Genomic DNA, 12,554 nt, shown 5'->3' on the forward strand with positions numbered 1-12,554 from the left:
ATTGCTGTCAATCATTATCTTTTTATCTGATCTGCATTATCTGAAAATACCTTCTCAAAAAATAAAAAAAGTCGTCCACAGAGGGAGTCGAACCTCCAATCATCTGATTCGAAGTCAGACGCCTTATCCGTTTGGCCATTCGGCCATTGAATGGTTATTCGAAATGGGTAGATTTAAAATGCTCTGGCTGCCGTTGTTTTACCGCTTGCATGAGCAAATTTTCTGAACCATTAGCTAGCGGAGAAGTTCATTGCTGTCAATCATTATCTTTTTATCTGCTGTGCTTGATCTGATTTTACCTTCTCAAAAAATGAAAAGTCGACCACAAAGGGATTCGAACCCCCAATCTTCTGATTCGAAGTCAGACGCCTTATCCGTTAGGCCATGCGGCCGTTAGAAGGTTTCCGAAGTGGGTAGATTTAAAATGCTCTGGATGCCGTTGTTTTACTGCTAAAATGAGCAGATTTTTGGGAAAATTTAATTGGCGCAGAAGTTTTTTTGCTGTCAATCATGATGTTTTTATCTGGTGTGCATAATCGGAAATTACCTCCTCAAAAAATAAAATTCGCCCACAGAGGGATTCAAACCCCCAATCTTCTGATTCGAAGTCAGACGCCTTATCCGTTAGGCCATGCGGCCTTTGAAAGGTTTTCGAAATGGGTAGATTTAAACTGCTCTGGCTTCCGTTGTTTTACTGCTTGGATGAGCAAATTTTTCTGAAACATTAGCTAGCGGAGAAGTTCCTTGCTGTCAATCATTATGTTTTATCTGCTGTGCGTTATCTGAATTTATCTTCTCAAAAAATGAAAAATCGACCACAGAGGGATTCGAACCCCCAATCTTCTGATTCGAAGTCAGACGCCTTATCCGTTAGGCCTTGCGGATGTTGGAATCTGTCGAATTGTGTAGATTTGAAACGCTCAAGATGCCGTTGTTTTCCTGCTTAGATGAGCAAATTTTTCTGAAACATTAGCTAGCGGAGAAGTTCATTGCTGTCAATCATTATCTTTTTATCTGCTGTGCATTATCTGAAAATACCTTCTCAAAAAATGAAAAGTCGTCCACAGAGGGATTCGAACCTCCAATCATCTGATTTGAAGTCATACGCCTTATCCATTTGGCCATACGGCCATTGAAAGATTTTTGAAATGGGTAGATTTAAAATGCTCTGGCTGCCGTTGTTTTACTGCTTGCATGAGCAAATTTTCTGAAACATTAGCTAGCTGAGAAGTTCCTTGCTGTCAATCATTATGTTTTATCTGCTGTGCGTTATCTGAATTTACCTTCTTAAAAAATGAAAAGTCGACCACAGAGGGATTCGAACCCCCAATCTTCTGATTCGAAGTCAGACGCCTTCTCCGTTAGGCCTTGCGGATGCTGGAATCTGTCGAGTTGTGTAGATTTGAAACGCTCAAGATGCCGTTGTTTTACTGCTTGCATGAGCAAATTTTCTGAAACATTAGCTAGCGGAGAAGTTCCTTGCTGTCAATCATTATGTTTTATCTGATGTGCATTATCTGAAAATACCTTCTCAAAAAATGAAAAGTCGACCACAGAGGGATTCGAACCCCCAATCTTCTGATTCTAAGTCAGAAGCCTTATCCGTTAGGACATGTGGCCGATAGAAGGTTTTCGAAATAGGTAGATTTAAAATGCTCTGGATACGTTGTTTTACTGCTAAGATGAGCAAATTTTTGGGAAAATTTAGTTAGCGCAGAAGTATTTTGCTGTCAATCGTGATGTTTTTATCTGGTGTGCATAATCGGAAACTACCTTCTCAAAAAATGAAAATTCGACCACAGAGGGATTCGAACCTGCAATCTTCTGATTCGAAGTCAGACGCCTTATCCGTTAGACCATGCGGCCGTTGGAAGGTTTTCGAAATGGGTAGATTTAAAATGCTCTGGATGCCGTTGTTTTACTGCTTGGATGAGAAAATTTTTCTGAAACATTAGCTAGCGGAGAAGTTCCTTGTGTCAATCATTATGTTTTATCTGCTGTGCGTTATTTGAATTTATCTTCTCAAAAAATGAAAAGTCGACCACAGAGGGATTCGAACCCCATATCTTCTGAATCGAAGTGAGACGCCTTATCCGTTAGGCCTTGCGGATGTTGGAATCTGTCGAATTGTGTAGATTTGAAACGCTAGAGATGCCGTTGTTTTCCTGCTTAGATGAGCAATTTTTTCTGAAACATTAGCTAGCGGAGAAGTTCCTTGCTGTCAATCATTATCTTTTTTATCTGCTGTGCATTATCTGAAAATACCTTCTCAAAAAATTAAAAGTCGTCCACAGAGAGGTTCGAACCTCCAATCATCTGATTCGAAGTCAGACGCCTTATCTGTTAGGCCATGCGGCCATTGAAAGGTTTTCGTAATGAGCAGATTTAAAATGCTCTGGCTTCAGTTGTTTTACTGCAAAGATGAGCAAATTTTTGAAAAAATTTAATTGGCGCAGTTTTTTGCTGTCAATCATGATGTTTTTATCTGGTGTGCATAATCAGAAATTACCTCCTCAAAAAATAAAATTCGACCACAGAGGGATTCGAACCCCCAATTTTCTGATTCGAATCAGACGCCTGATCCGTTAGGCCTTGCGGATGTTGGAATCTATCGAATTGTGTAGATTTGAAACGCTGAAGATGCCGTTGGTTTTTCTGCTTAGATGAGCAAATTTTTCTGAAACATTAGCTAGCGGAGAAGTTCCTTGCTGTCAATCATTATCTTTTTTATCTGCTGTGCATTATCTGAATTTACCTTCTCAAAAAATGAAAAGTCGACCACAAAGGGATTCGAACCCCCAATCTTCTGATTCGAAGTCAGACGCCTTATCCGTTAGGCCATGCGGCCGTTAGAAGGTTTCCGAAGTGGGTAGATTTAAAATGCTCTGGATGCCGTTGTTTTTCTGCTAAGATGACCAAATTTTTGGGAAAATTTAATTGGCGCAGAAGTTTTTTTGCTTGTCAATCATGATGTTTTTATCTGGTGTGCGTAATCGGAAATTACCTCCGCAAAAAACAAAATTCGACCACAGAGGGATTCGAACCCCCAATCTTCTGATTCGAAGTCAGACGCCTTATCCGTTATGCCATGCTGCCTTTGAAAGGTTTTCGAAATGGGTAGATTTAAACTGCTCTGGCTTCCGTTGTTTTACTGCTTGGATGAGCAAATTTTCTGAAACATTAGCTAGCGGAGAAGTTCCTTGCTGTCAATCATTATGTTTTATCTGCTGTGCGTTATCTGAATTTATCTTCTCAGAAAATGAAAAGTCGACCACAGAGGGATTCGAACCCCCAATCTTCTGATTCGAAGTCAGAAGCCTGATCCGTTAGGCCTTGCGGATGTTGGAATCTGTCGAATTGTGTAGATTTGAAACGCTGAAGATGCCGTTGTTTTCCTGCTTAGATGAGCAAATTTTTCTGAAACATTAGCTAGCGGAGAAGTTCTTTGCTGTCAATCATTATCTTTTTTATCTGCTGTGCATTATCTGAATTTACCTTCTCAAAAAATGAAAAGTCTACCACAAAGGGATTCGAACCCCCAATCTTCTGATTCGAAGTCAGACGCCTTATCCGTTAGGCCATGCGGCCGTTAGAAGGTTTCCGAAGTGGGTAGATTTAAAATGCTCTGGATGCCGTTGTTTTTCTGCTAAGATGACCAAATTTTTGGGAAAATTAAATTGGCGCAGAAGTTTTTTTGCTTGTCAATCATGATGTTTTTATCTGGTGTGCGTAATCGGAAATTACCTCCGCAAAAAACAAAATTCGACCACAGAGGGATTCGAACCCCCAATCTTCTGATTCGAAGTCAGACGCCTTATCCGTTATGCCATGCTGCCTTTGAAAGGTTTTCGAAATGGGTAGATTTAAACTGCTCTGGCTTCCGTTGTTTTACTGCTTGGATGAGCAAATTTTCTGAAACATTAGCTAGCGGAGAAGTTCCTTGCTGTCAATCATTATGTTTTATCTGCTGTGCGTTATCTGAATTTATCTTCTCAGAAAATGAAAAGTCGACCACAGAGGGATTCGAACCCCCAATCTTCTGATTCGAAGTCAGAAGCCTGATCCGTTAGGCCTTGCGGATGTTGGAATCTGTCGAATTGTGTAGATTTGAAACGCTGAAGATGCCGTTGTTTTCCTGCTTAGATGAGCAAATTTTTCTGAAACATTAGCTAGCGGAGAAGTTCTTTGCTGTCAATCATTATCTTTTTTATCTGCTGTGCATTATCTGAATTTACCTTCTCAAAAAATGAAAAGTCGACCACAAAGGGATTCGAACCCCCAATCCTCTGATTCGAAGTCAGACGCCTCATCCGTTAGGCCATGCGGCCGTTAGAAGGTTTTCGAAATGAGCAGATTTAAAATGCTCTGGCTTCCGTTGTTTTACTGCTAAGATGAGCAAATTTTTGGGAAAATTTAATTGGCGCAGTTTTTTGCTGTCAATCATGATGTTTTTATCTGGTGTGCATAATCGGAAATTACCTCCTCAAAAAATATAATTCGACCACAGAGGCATTCGAAGTCAGACGCCTTATCCGTTATGCCATGCTGCCTTTGAAAGGTTTTCGAAATCGGTAGATTTAAACTGCTCTGGCTTCCGTTGTTTTACTGCTTGCATGAGCAAATTTTCTGAAACATTAGCTAGCGGAGAAGTTCTTTGCTGTCAATCATTATCTTTTTTATCTGCTGTGCATTATCTGAATTTACCTTCTCAAAAAATGAAAAGTCGACCACAGAGAGGTTCGAACCTCCAATCATCTGATTCGAAGTCAGACGCCTTATCCGTTAGGCCATGCGGCCATTGAAAGTTTTTCGAAATGAGCAGATTTAAAATGCTCTGGCTTCCGTTGTTTTACTGCTAAGATGAGCAAATTTTTGGGAATAATTAATTGGCGCAGTTTTTTGCTGTCAATCATGATGTTTTTATCTGGTGTGCATAATCGGAAATTACCTCCTCAAAAAATAAAATTCGGACCGCAGAGGGATTCGAACCCCCAATCTTCTGATTCGAAGTCAGACGCCTTATCCGTTATGCCATGCTGCCTTTGAAAGGTTTTCGAAATGGGTAGATTTAAACTGCTCTGGCTTCCGTTGTTTTACTGCTTGGATGAGCAAGTTTTCTGAAACATTAGCTAGCGGAGAAGTTCCTTGCTGTCAATCATTATGTTTTATCTGCTGTGCGTTATCTGAATTTATCTTCTCAAAAAATGAAAAGTCGACCACAGAGGGATTCGAACCCCCAATCTTCTGATTCGAAGTCAGACGCCTGATCCGTTAGGCCTTGCGGATGTTGGAATCTGTCGAATTGTGTAGATTTGAAACGCTGAAGATGCCGTTGTTTTCCTGCTTAGATGAGCAAATTTTTCTGAAACATTAGCTAGCGGAGAAGTTCCTTGCTGTCAATCATTATCTTTTTTATCTGCTGTGCATTATCTGAATTTACCTTCTCAAAAAATGAAAAGTCGACCACAAAGGGATTCGAACCCCCAATCTTCTGATTCGAAGTCAGACGCCTTATCCGTTAGGCCATGCGGCCGTTAGAAGGTTTCCGAAGTGGCTAGATTTAAAATGCTCTGGATGCCGTTGTTTTTCTGCTAAGATGACCAAATTTTCGGGAAAATTTAATTGGCGCAGAAGTTTTTTTGCTTGTCAATCATGATGTTTTTATCTGGTGTGCGTAATCGGAAATTACCTCCGCAAAAAACAAAATTCGACCACAGAGGGATTCGAACCCCCAATCTTCTGATTCGAAGTCAGACGCCTTATCCGTTATGCCATGCTGCCTTTGAAAGGTTTTCGAAATGGGTAGATTTAAACTGCTCTGGCTTCCGTTGCTTTACTGCTTGGATGAGCAAATTTTCTGAAACATTAGCTAGCGGAGAAGTTCCTTGCTGTCAATCATTATGTTTTATCTGCTGTGCGTTATCTGAATTTATCTTCTCAAAAAATGAAAAGTCGACCACAGAGGGATTCGAACCCCCAATCTTCTGATTCGAAGTCAGACGCCTGATCCGTTAGGCCTTGCGGATGTTGGAATCTGCCGAATTGTGTAGATTTGAAACGCTGAAGATGCCGTTGTTTTCCTGCTTAGATGAGCAAATTTTTCTGAAACATTAGCTAGCGGAGAAGTTCCTTGCTGTCAATCATTATCTTTTTTATCTGCTGTGCATTATCTGAATTTACCTTCTCAAAAAATGAAAAGTCGAACACAAAGGGATTCGAACCCCCAATCTTCTGATTCGAAGTCAGACGCCTTATCCGTTAGGCCATGCGGCCGTTAGAAGGTTTCCGAAGTGGGTAGATTTAAAATGCTCTGGATGCCGTTGTTTTTCTGCTGAGATGACCAAATTTTCGGGAAAATTTAATTGGCGCAGAAGTTTTTTTGCTTGTCAATCATGATGTTTTTATCTGGTGTGCGTAATCGGAAATTACCTCCGCAAAAAACAAAATTCGACCACAGAGGGATTCGAACCCCCAATCTTCTGATTCGAAGTCAGACGCCTTATCCGTTATGCCATGCTGCCTTTGAAAGGTTTTCGAAATGGGTAGATTTAAACTGCTCTGGCTTCCGTTGCTTTACTGCTTGGATGAGCAAATTTTCTGAAACATTAGCTAGCGGAGAAGTTCCTTGCTGTCAATCATTATGTTTTATCTGCTGTGCGTTATCTGAATTTATCTTCTCAAAAAATGAAAAGTCGACCACAGAGGGATTCGAACCCCCAATCTTCTGATTCGAAGTCAGACGCCTTATCCGTTATGCCATGCTGCCTTTGAAAGGTTTTCGAAATGGGTAGATTTAAACTGCTCTGGCTTCCGTTGTTTTACTGCTTGGATGAGCAAATTTTCTGAAACATTAGCTAGCGGAGAAGTTCCTTACTGTCAATCATTATGTTTTATCTGCTTTGCGTTATCTGAATTTATCTTCTCAAAAAATGAAAAGTCGACCACAGAGGGATTCGAACCCCCAATCTTCTGATTCGAAGTCAGACGCCTGATCCGTTAGGCCTTGCGGATGTTGGAATCTATCGAATTGTGTAGATTTGAAACGCTGAAGATGCCGTTGGTTTTTCTGCTTAGATGAGCAAATTTTTCTGAAACATTAGCTAGCGGAGAAGTTCCTTGCTGTCAATCATTATCTTTTTTATCTGCTGTGCATTATCTGAATTTACCTTCTCAAAAAATGAAAAGTCGACCACAAAGGGATTCGAACCCCCAATCTTCTGATTCGAAGTCAGACGCCTTATCCGTTAGGCCATGCGGCCGTTAGAAGGTTTCCGAAGTGGGTAGATTTAAAATGCTCTGGATGCCGTTGTTTTTCTGCTAAGATGACCAAATTTTCGGGAAAATTTAATTGGCGCAGAAGTTTTTTTGCTTGTCAATCATGATGTTTTTATCTGGTGTGCGTAATCGGAAATTACCTCCGCAAAAAACAAAATTCGACCACAGAGGGATTCGAACCCCCAATCTTCTGATTCGAAGTCAGACGCCTTATCCGTTATGCCATGCTGCCTTTGAAAGGTTTTCGAAATGGGTAGATTTAAACTGCTCTGGCTTCCGTTGTTTTACTGCTTGTATGAGCAAATTTTCTGAAACATTAGCTAGCGGAGAAGTTCCTTGCTGTCAATCATTATGTTTTATCTGCTGTGCGTTATCTGAATTTATCTTCTCAAAAAATGAAAAGTCGACCACAGAGGGATTCGAACACCCAATCTTCTGATTCGAAGTCAGAAGCCTGATCCGTTAGGCCTTGCGGATGTTGGAATCTGTCGAATTGTGTAGATTTGAAACGCTGAAGATGCCGTTGTTTTCCTGCTTAGATGAGCAAATTTTTCTGAAACATTAGCTAGCGGAGAAGTTCTTTGCTGTCAATCATTATCTTTTTTATCTGCTGTGCATTATCTGAATTTACCTTCTCAAAAAATGAAAAGTCGACCACAAAGGGATTCGAACCCCCAATCTTCTGATTCGAAGTCAGACGACTTATCCGTTAGGCCATGCGGCCGTTAGAAGGTTTCCGAAGTGGGTAGATTTAAAATGCTCTGGATGCCGTTGTTTTTCTGCTAAGATGAGCAAATTTTTGGGAAAATTTAATTGGCGCAGAAGTTTTTTTTGCTTGTCAATCATGATGTTTTTATCTGGTGTGCATAATCGGAAATTACCTCCGCAAAAAACAAAATTCGACCACAGAGGGATTCGAACCCCCAATCTTCTGATTCAAAGTCAGACGCCTTATCCGTTATGCCATGCTGCCTTTGAAAGGTTTTCGAAATGGGTAGATTTAAACTGCTCTGGCTTCCGTTGTTTTACTGCTTGGATGAGCAAATTTTCTGAAACATTAGCTAGCGGAGAAGTTCCTTGCTGTCAATCATTATGTTTTATCTGCTGTGCGTTATCTGAATTTATCTTCTCAAAAAATGAAAAGTCGACCACAGAGGGATTCGAACCCCCTATCTTCTGATTCGAAGTGAGACGCCTTATCCGTTAGGCCTTGCGGATGTTGGAATTTGTCGAATTGTGTAGATTTGAAACGCTCAAGATGCCGTTGTTTTCCTGCTTAGATGAGCAAAATTTCTGAAACATTAGCTAGCGGAGAAGTTCCTTGCTGTCAATCATTATGTTTTATCTGCTGTGCGTTATCTGAATTTATCTTCTCAAAAAATGAAAAGTCGACCACAGAGGGATTCGAACCCCCAATCTTCTGATTCGAAGTCAGAAGCCTGATCCGTTAGGCCTTGCGGATGTTGGAATCTGTCGAATTGTGTAGATTTGAAACGCTGAAGATGCCGTTGTTTTCCTGCTTAGATGAGCAAATTTTCTGAAACATTAGCTAGCGGAGAAGTTCCTTGCTGTCAATCATTATGTTTTATCTGCTGTGCGTTATCTGAATTTACCTTCTCAAAAAATGAAAAGTCGACCACAGAGGGATTCGAACCCCCTATCTTCTGATTCGAAGTGAGACGCCTTATCCGTTAGGCCTTGCGGATGTTGGAATTTGTCGAATTGTGTAGATTTGAAACGCTCAAGATGCCGTTGTTTTCCTGCTTAGATGAGCAAATTTTCTGAAACATTAGCTAGCGGAGAAGTTCCCTGCTGTCAATCATTATGTTTTATCTGCTGTGCGTTATCTGAATTTACCTTCTCAAAAAATGAAAAGTCGACCACACAGGGATTCGAACCCCCAATCTTCTAATTCTAAGTCAGAAGCCTTATCCGTTAGGACATGTGGCCGTTAGAAGGTTTCCGAAGTGGGTAGATTTAAAATGCTCTGGATGCCGTTGTTTTACTGCTAAGATGAGCAAATTTTTGGGAAAATTTAATTGGCGCAGAAGTTTTTTTGCTTGTCAATCATGATGTTTTGGTCTGGTGTGCATAATCGGAAATTACCTCCGCAAAAAATAAAATTCGACCACAGAGGGATTCGAACCCTCAATCTTCTGATTCGAAGTCAGACGCCTTATCCGTTAGGCCATGCTGCCTTTGAAAGGTTTTCGAATTGGTTAGATTTAAACTGCTCTGGCTTCCGTTGTTTTACTGCTTGGATGAGAAATTTTTTCTGAAACATTAGCTAGCGGAGAAGTTCCTTGCTGTCAATCATTATGTTTTATCTGCTGTGCGTTATCTGATTTTATCTTCTCAAAAAATGAAAAGTCGACCACAGAGGGATTCGAACCCCCAATCTTCTGATTCGAAGTGATACGCCTTATCCGTTAGGCCTTGCGGATGTTGGAATTTGTCGAATTGTGTAGATTTGAAACGCTCAAGATGCCGTTGTTTTCCTGCTTAGATGAGCAATTTTTTCTGAAACATTAGCTAGCGGAGAAGTTCCTTGCTGTCAATCATTATCTTTTTATCTGATGTGCATTATCTGAAAATACCTTCTCAAAAAATGAAAAGTCGTCCACAGAGGGAGTCGAACCTCCAATCATCTGATTCGAAGTCAGACGCCTTATCCGTTAGGCCATGCGGCCGTTACAAGGTTTCCGAAGTGGGTAGATTTAAAATGCTCTGGATGCCGTTGTTTTTCTGCTAAGATGAGCAAATTTTTGGGAAAATTTAATTGGCGCAGAAGTTTTTTTGCTTGTCAATCATGATATTTTTATCTGGTCTGCATAATCGGAAATTACCTCCGCAAAAAATAAAATTCGACCACAGAGGGATTCGAACCCCCAATCTTCTGATTCGAAGTCAGACGCCTTATCCGTTAGGCCATGCTGCCTTTGAAAGGTTTTCGAAATGGTTAGATTTAAACTGCTCTGGCTTCCGTTGTTTTACTGCTTGGATGAGAAAGTTTTTCTGAAACATTAGCTAGCGGAGAAGTTCCTTGCTGTCAATCAATATGTTTTATCTGCTGTGCGTTATCTGAATTTATCTTCTCAAAAAATGAAAAGTCGACCACCGAGGGATTCGAACCCCCTATCTTCTGATTCGAAGTGAGACGCCTTATCCGTTAGGCCTTGCGGATGTTGGAATCTGTCGAATTGTGTAGAATTGAAACGCTCAAGATGCCGTTGTTTTCCTGCTTAGATGAGCAATTTTTTCTGAAACATTAGCTACCGGAGAAGTTCCTTGCTGTCAATCATTATCTTTTTATCTGATGTGCATTATCTGAAAATACCTTCTCAAAAAATGAAAAGTCGTCCACAGAGGGAGTCGAACCTCCAATCATCTGATTCGAAGTCAGACGCCTTATCCGTTAGGCCATGCGGCCATTGAATAGTTTTTCGAAATGGGTAGATTTAAACTGCTCTGGCTTCCGTTGTTTTACTGCTTGGATGAGAAAGTTTTTCTGAAACATTAGCTAGCGCAGAAGTTCCTTGCTGTCAATCAATATGTTTTATCTGCTGTGCGTTATCTGAATTTATCTTCTCAAAAAATGAAAAGTCGACCACAGAGGGATTCGAACCCCCTATCTTCTGATTCGAAGTGAGACGCCTTATCCGTTAGGCCTTGCGGATGTTGGAATATGTCGAATTGTGTAGATTTGAAACGCTCAAGATGCCGTTGTTTTCCTGCTTAGATGAGCAATTTTTTCTGAAACATTAGCTACCGGAGAAGTTCCTTGCTGTCAATCCTTATCTTTTTATCTGATGTGCATTATCTGAAAATACCTTCTCAAAAAATGAAAAGTCGTCCACAGAGGGAGTCGAACCTCCAATCATCTGATTCGAAGTCAGACGCCTTATCCGTTAGGCCATGCGGCCATTGAATGGTTTTTCGAAATGGGTAGATTTAAAATGCTCTGGCTGCCGTTGTTTTACCGCTTGCATGAGCAAATTTTCTGAACCATTAGCTAGCGGAGAAGTTCCTTGCTGTCAATCATTATGATTTATCTGCTGTGCTTTATCTGAATTTACCTTCTCAAAAAATGAAAAGTCGACCACAAAGGGGTTCGAACCCCCAATCTTCTGATTCGAAGTCAGACGCCTTATCCGTTAGGCCATGCGGCCGTTAGAAGGTTTCCGAAGTAGGTAGATTTAAAATGCTCTGGATGCCGTTGTTTTACTGCTAAAATGAGCAAATTTTTGGGAAAATTTAATTGGCGCAGAAGTTTTTTTGCTGTCAATCATGATGTTTTTATCTGGTGTGCATAATCGGAAATTACCTCCTCAAAAAATAAAATTCGACCACAGAGGGATTCGAACCCCCAATCTTCTGATTCGAAGTCAGACGCCTTATCCGTTAGGCCATGCGGCCTTTGAAAGGTTTTCGAAATGGGTAGATTTAAACTGCTCTGGCTTCCGTTGTTTTACTTCTTGGATGAGCAAATTTTCTGAAACATTAGCTAGCGGAGAAGTTCCTTGCTGTCAATCATTATGTTTTATCTGCTGTGCGTTATCTGAATTTATGTTCTCAAAAAATGAAAAGTCGACCACAGAGGGATTCGAACCCCCAATCTTCTGATTCGAAGTCAGACGCCTGATCCGTTAGGCCTTGCGGATGTTGGAATCTGTCGAATTGTGAAACGCTGAAGATGCCGTTGTTTTCCTGCTTAGATGAGCAAATTTTTCTGAAACATTAGCTAGCGGAGAAGTTCCTTGCTGTCAATCATTATCTTTTTTATCTGCTGTGCATTATCTGAAAATACCTTCTCAAAAAATGAAAAGTCGTCCACAGAGAGGTTCGAACCTCCAATAATCTGATTCGAAGTCAGACGCCTTATCCGTTAGGCCATGCGGCCATTGAAAGGTTTTCGAAATGAGCAGATTTAAAATGCTCTGGCTGCCGTTGTTTTACTGCTTGCATGAGCAATTTTTCTGAAACATTAGCTAGCGGAGAAGTTCCTTGCTGTCAATCATTATCTTTTTATCTGCTGTGCATTATCTGAAAATACCTCAAAAAATAAAAATTCGTCCACAGAGAGATTCGAACCTCCAATCATCTGATTCGAAGTCAGATGCCTTATCCGTTAGGCCATGCGGCCATTGAAAGGTTTTCGTTATAGGTAGATTTAAAATGCTCTGGCTGCCGTGCTTGCATTAGCAAATTTTCTGAAACATTAGCTAGCGGAGAAGTTCCTTGCTGTCAATCATAATGTTTTATCTGCTGTGCGTTATCTG

The 12,554-nt window shown here is 40.6% G+C and overlaps 1 protein-coding gene and 13 non-coding genes across 16 annotated transcripts in view; 1 reads left to right on the plus strand and 13 right to left on the minus strand.

The window, feature by feature from the left end:
* Positions 1-12,554, plus strand: part of LOC134846984 (xaa-Pro aminopeptidase ApepP-like) — a 172,784-nt gene that overhangs the window by 35,324 nt on the left and 124,906 nt on the right. The window lies entirely within an intron of this gene.
* On the minus strand, positions 320-392 carry Trnar-ucg (transfer RNA arginine (anticodon UCG)). Its single transcript has one exon. It is a non-coding gene; the product is annotated as a tRNA-Arg (tRNA).
* On the minus strand, positions 567-639 carry Trnar-ucg (transfer RNA arginine (anticodon UCG)). Its single transcript has one exon. It is a non-coding gene; the product is annotated as a tRNA-Arg (tRNA).
* On the minus strand, positions 1,548-1,620 carry Trnal-uag (transfer RNA leucine (anticodon UAG)). Its single transcript has one exon. It is a non-coding gene; the product is annotated as a tRNA-Leu (tRNA).
* Trnar-ucg (transfer RNA arginine (anticodon UCG)) lies at positions 2,776-2,848 on the minus strand. Its single transcript has one exon. It is a non-coding gene; the product is annotated as a tRNA-Arg (tRNA).
* On the minus strand, positions 3,516-3,588 carry Trnar-ucg (transfer RNA arginine (anticodon UCG)). Its single transcript has one exon. It is a non-coding gene; the product is annotated as a tRNA-Arg (tRNA).
* Trnar-ucg (transfer RNA arginine (anticodon UCG)) lies at positions 5,461-5,533 on the minus strand. Its single transcript has one exon. It is a non-coding gene; the product is annotated as a tRNA-Arg (tRNA).
* Trnar-ucg (transfer RNA arginine (anticodon UCG)) lies at positions 6,201-6,273 on the minus strand. Its single transcript has one exon. It is a non-coding gene; the product is annotated as a tRNA-Arg (tRNA).
* On the minus strand, positions 7,187-7,259 carry Trnar-ucg (transfer RNA arginine (anticodon UCG)). The gene has a single exon. It is a non-coding gene; the product is annotated as a tRNA-Arg (tRNA).
* On the minus strand, positions 7,927-7,999 carry Trnar-ucg (transfer RNA arginine (anticodon UCG)). Its single transcript has one exon. It is a non-coding gene; the product is annotated as a tRNA-Arg (tRNA).
* Trnar-ucg (transfer RNA arginine (anticodon UCG)) lies at positions 9,401-9,473 on the minus strand. Its single transcript has one exon. It is a non-coding gene; the product is annotated as a tRNA-Arg (tRNA).
* Positions 10,141-10,213, minus strand: Trnar-ucg (transfer RNA arginine (anticodon UCG)). The gene has a single exon. It is a non-coding gene; the product is annotated as a tRNA-Arg (tRNA).
* On the minus strand, positions 11,372-11,444 carry Trnar-ucg (transfer RNA arginine (anticodon UCG)). Its single transcript has one exon. It is a non-coding gene; the product is annotated as a tRNA-Arg (tRNA).
* Positions 11,619-11,691, minus strand: Trnar-ucg (transfer RNA arginine (anticodon UCG)). The gene has a single exon. It is a non-coding gene; the product is annotated as a tRNA-Arg (tRNA).

This window comes from Symsagittifera roscoffensis, chromosome 5, assembly GCF_963678635.1.
Source record: "Symsagittifera roscoffensis chromosome 5, txSymRosc1.1, whole genome shotgun sequence".
Taxonomy (NCBI): domain Eukaryota; kingdom Metazoa; phylum Xenacoelomorpha; order Acoela; family Convolutidae; genus Symsagittifera; species Symsagittifera roscoffensis.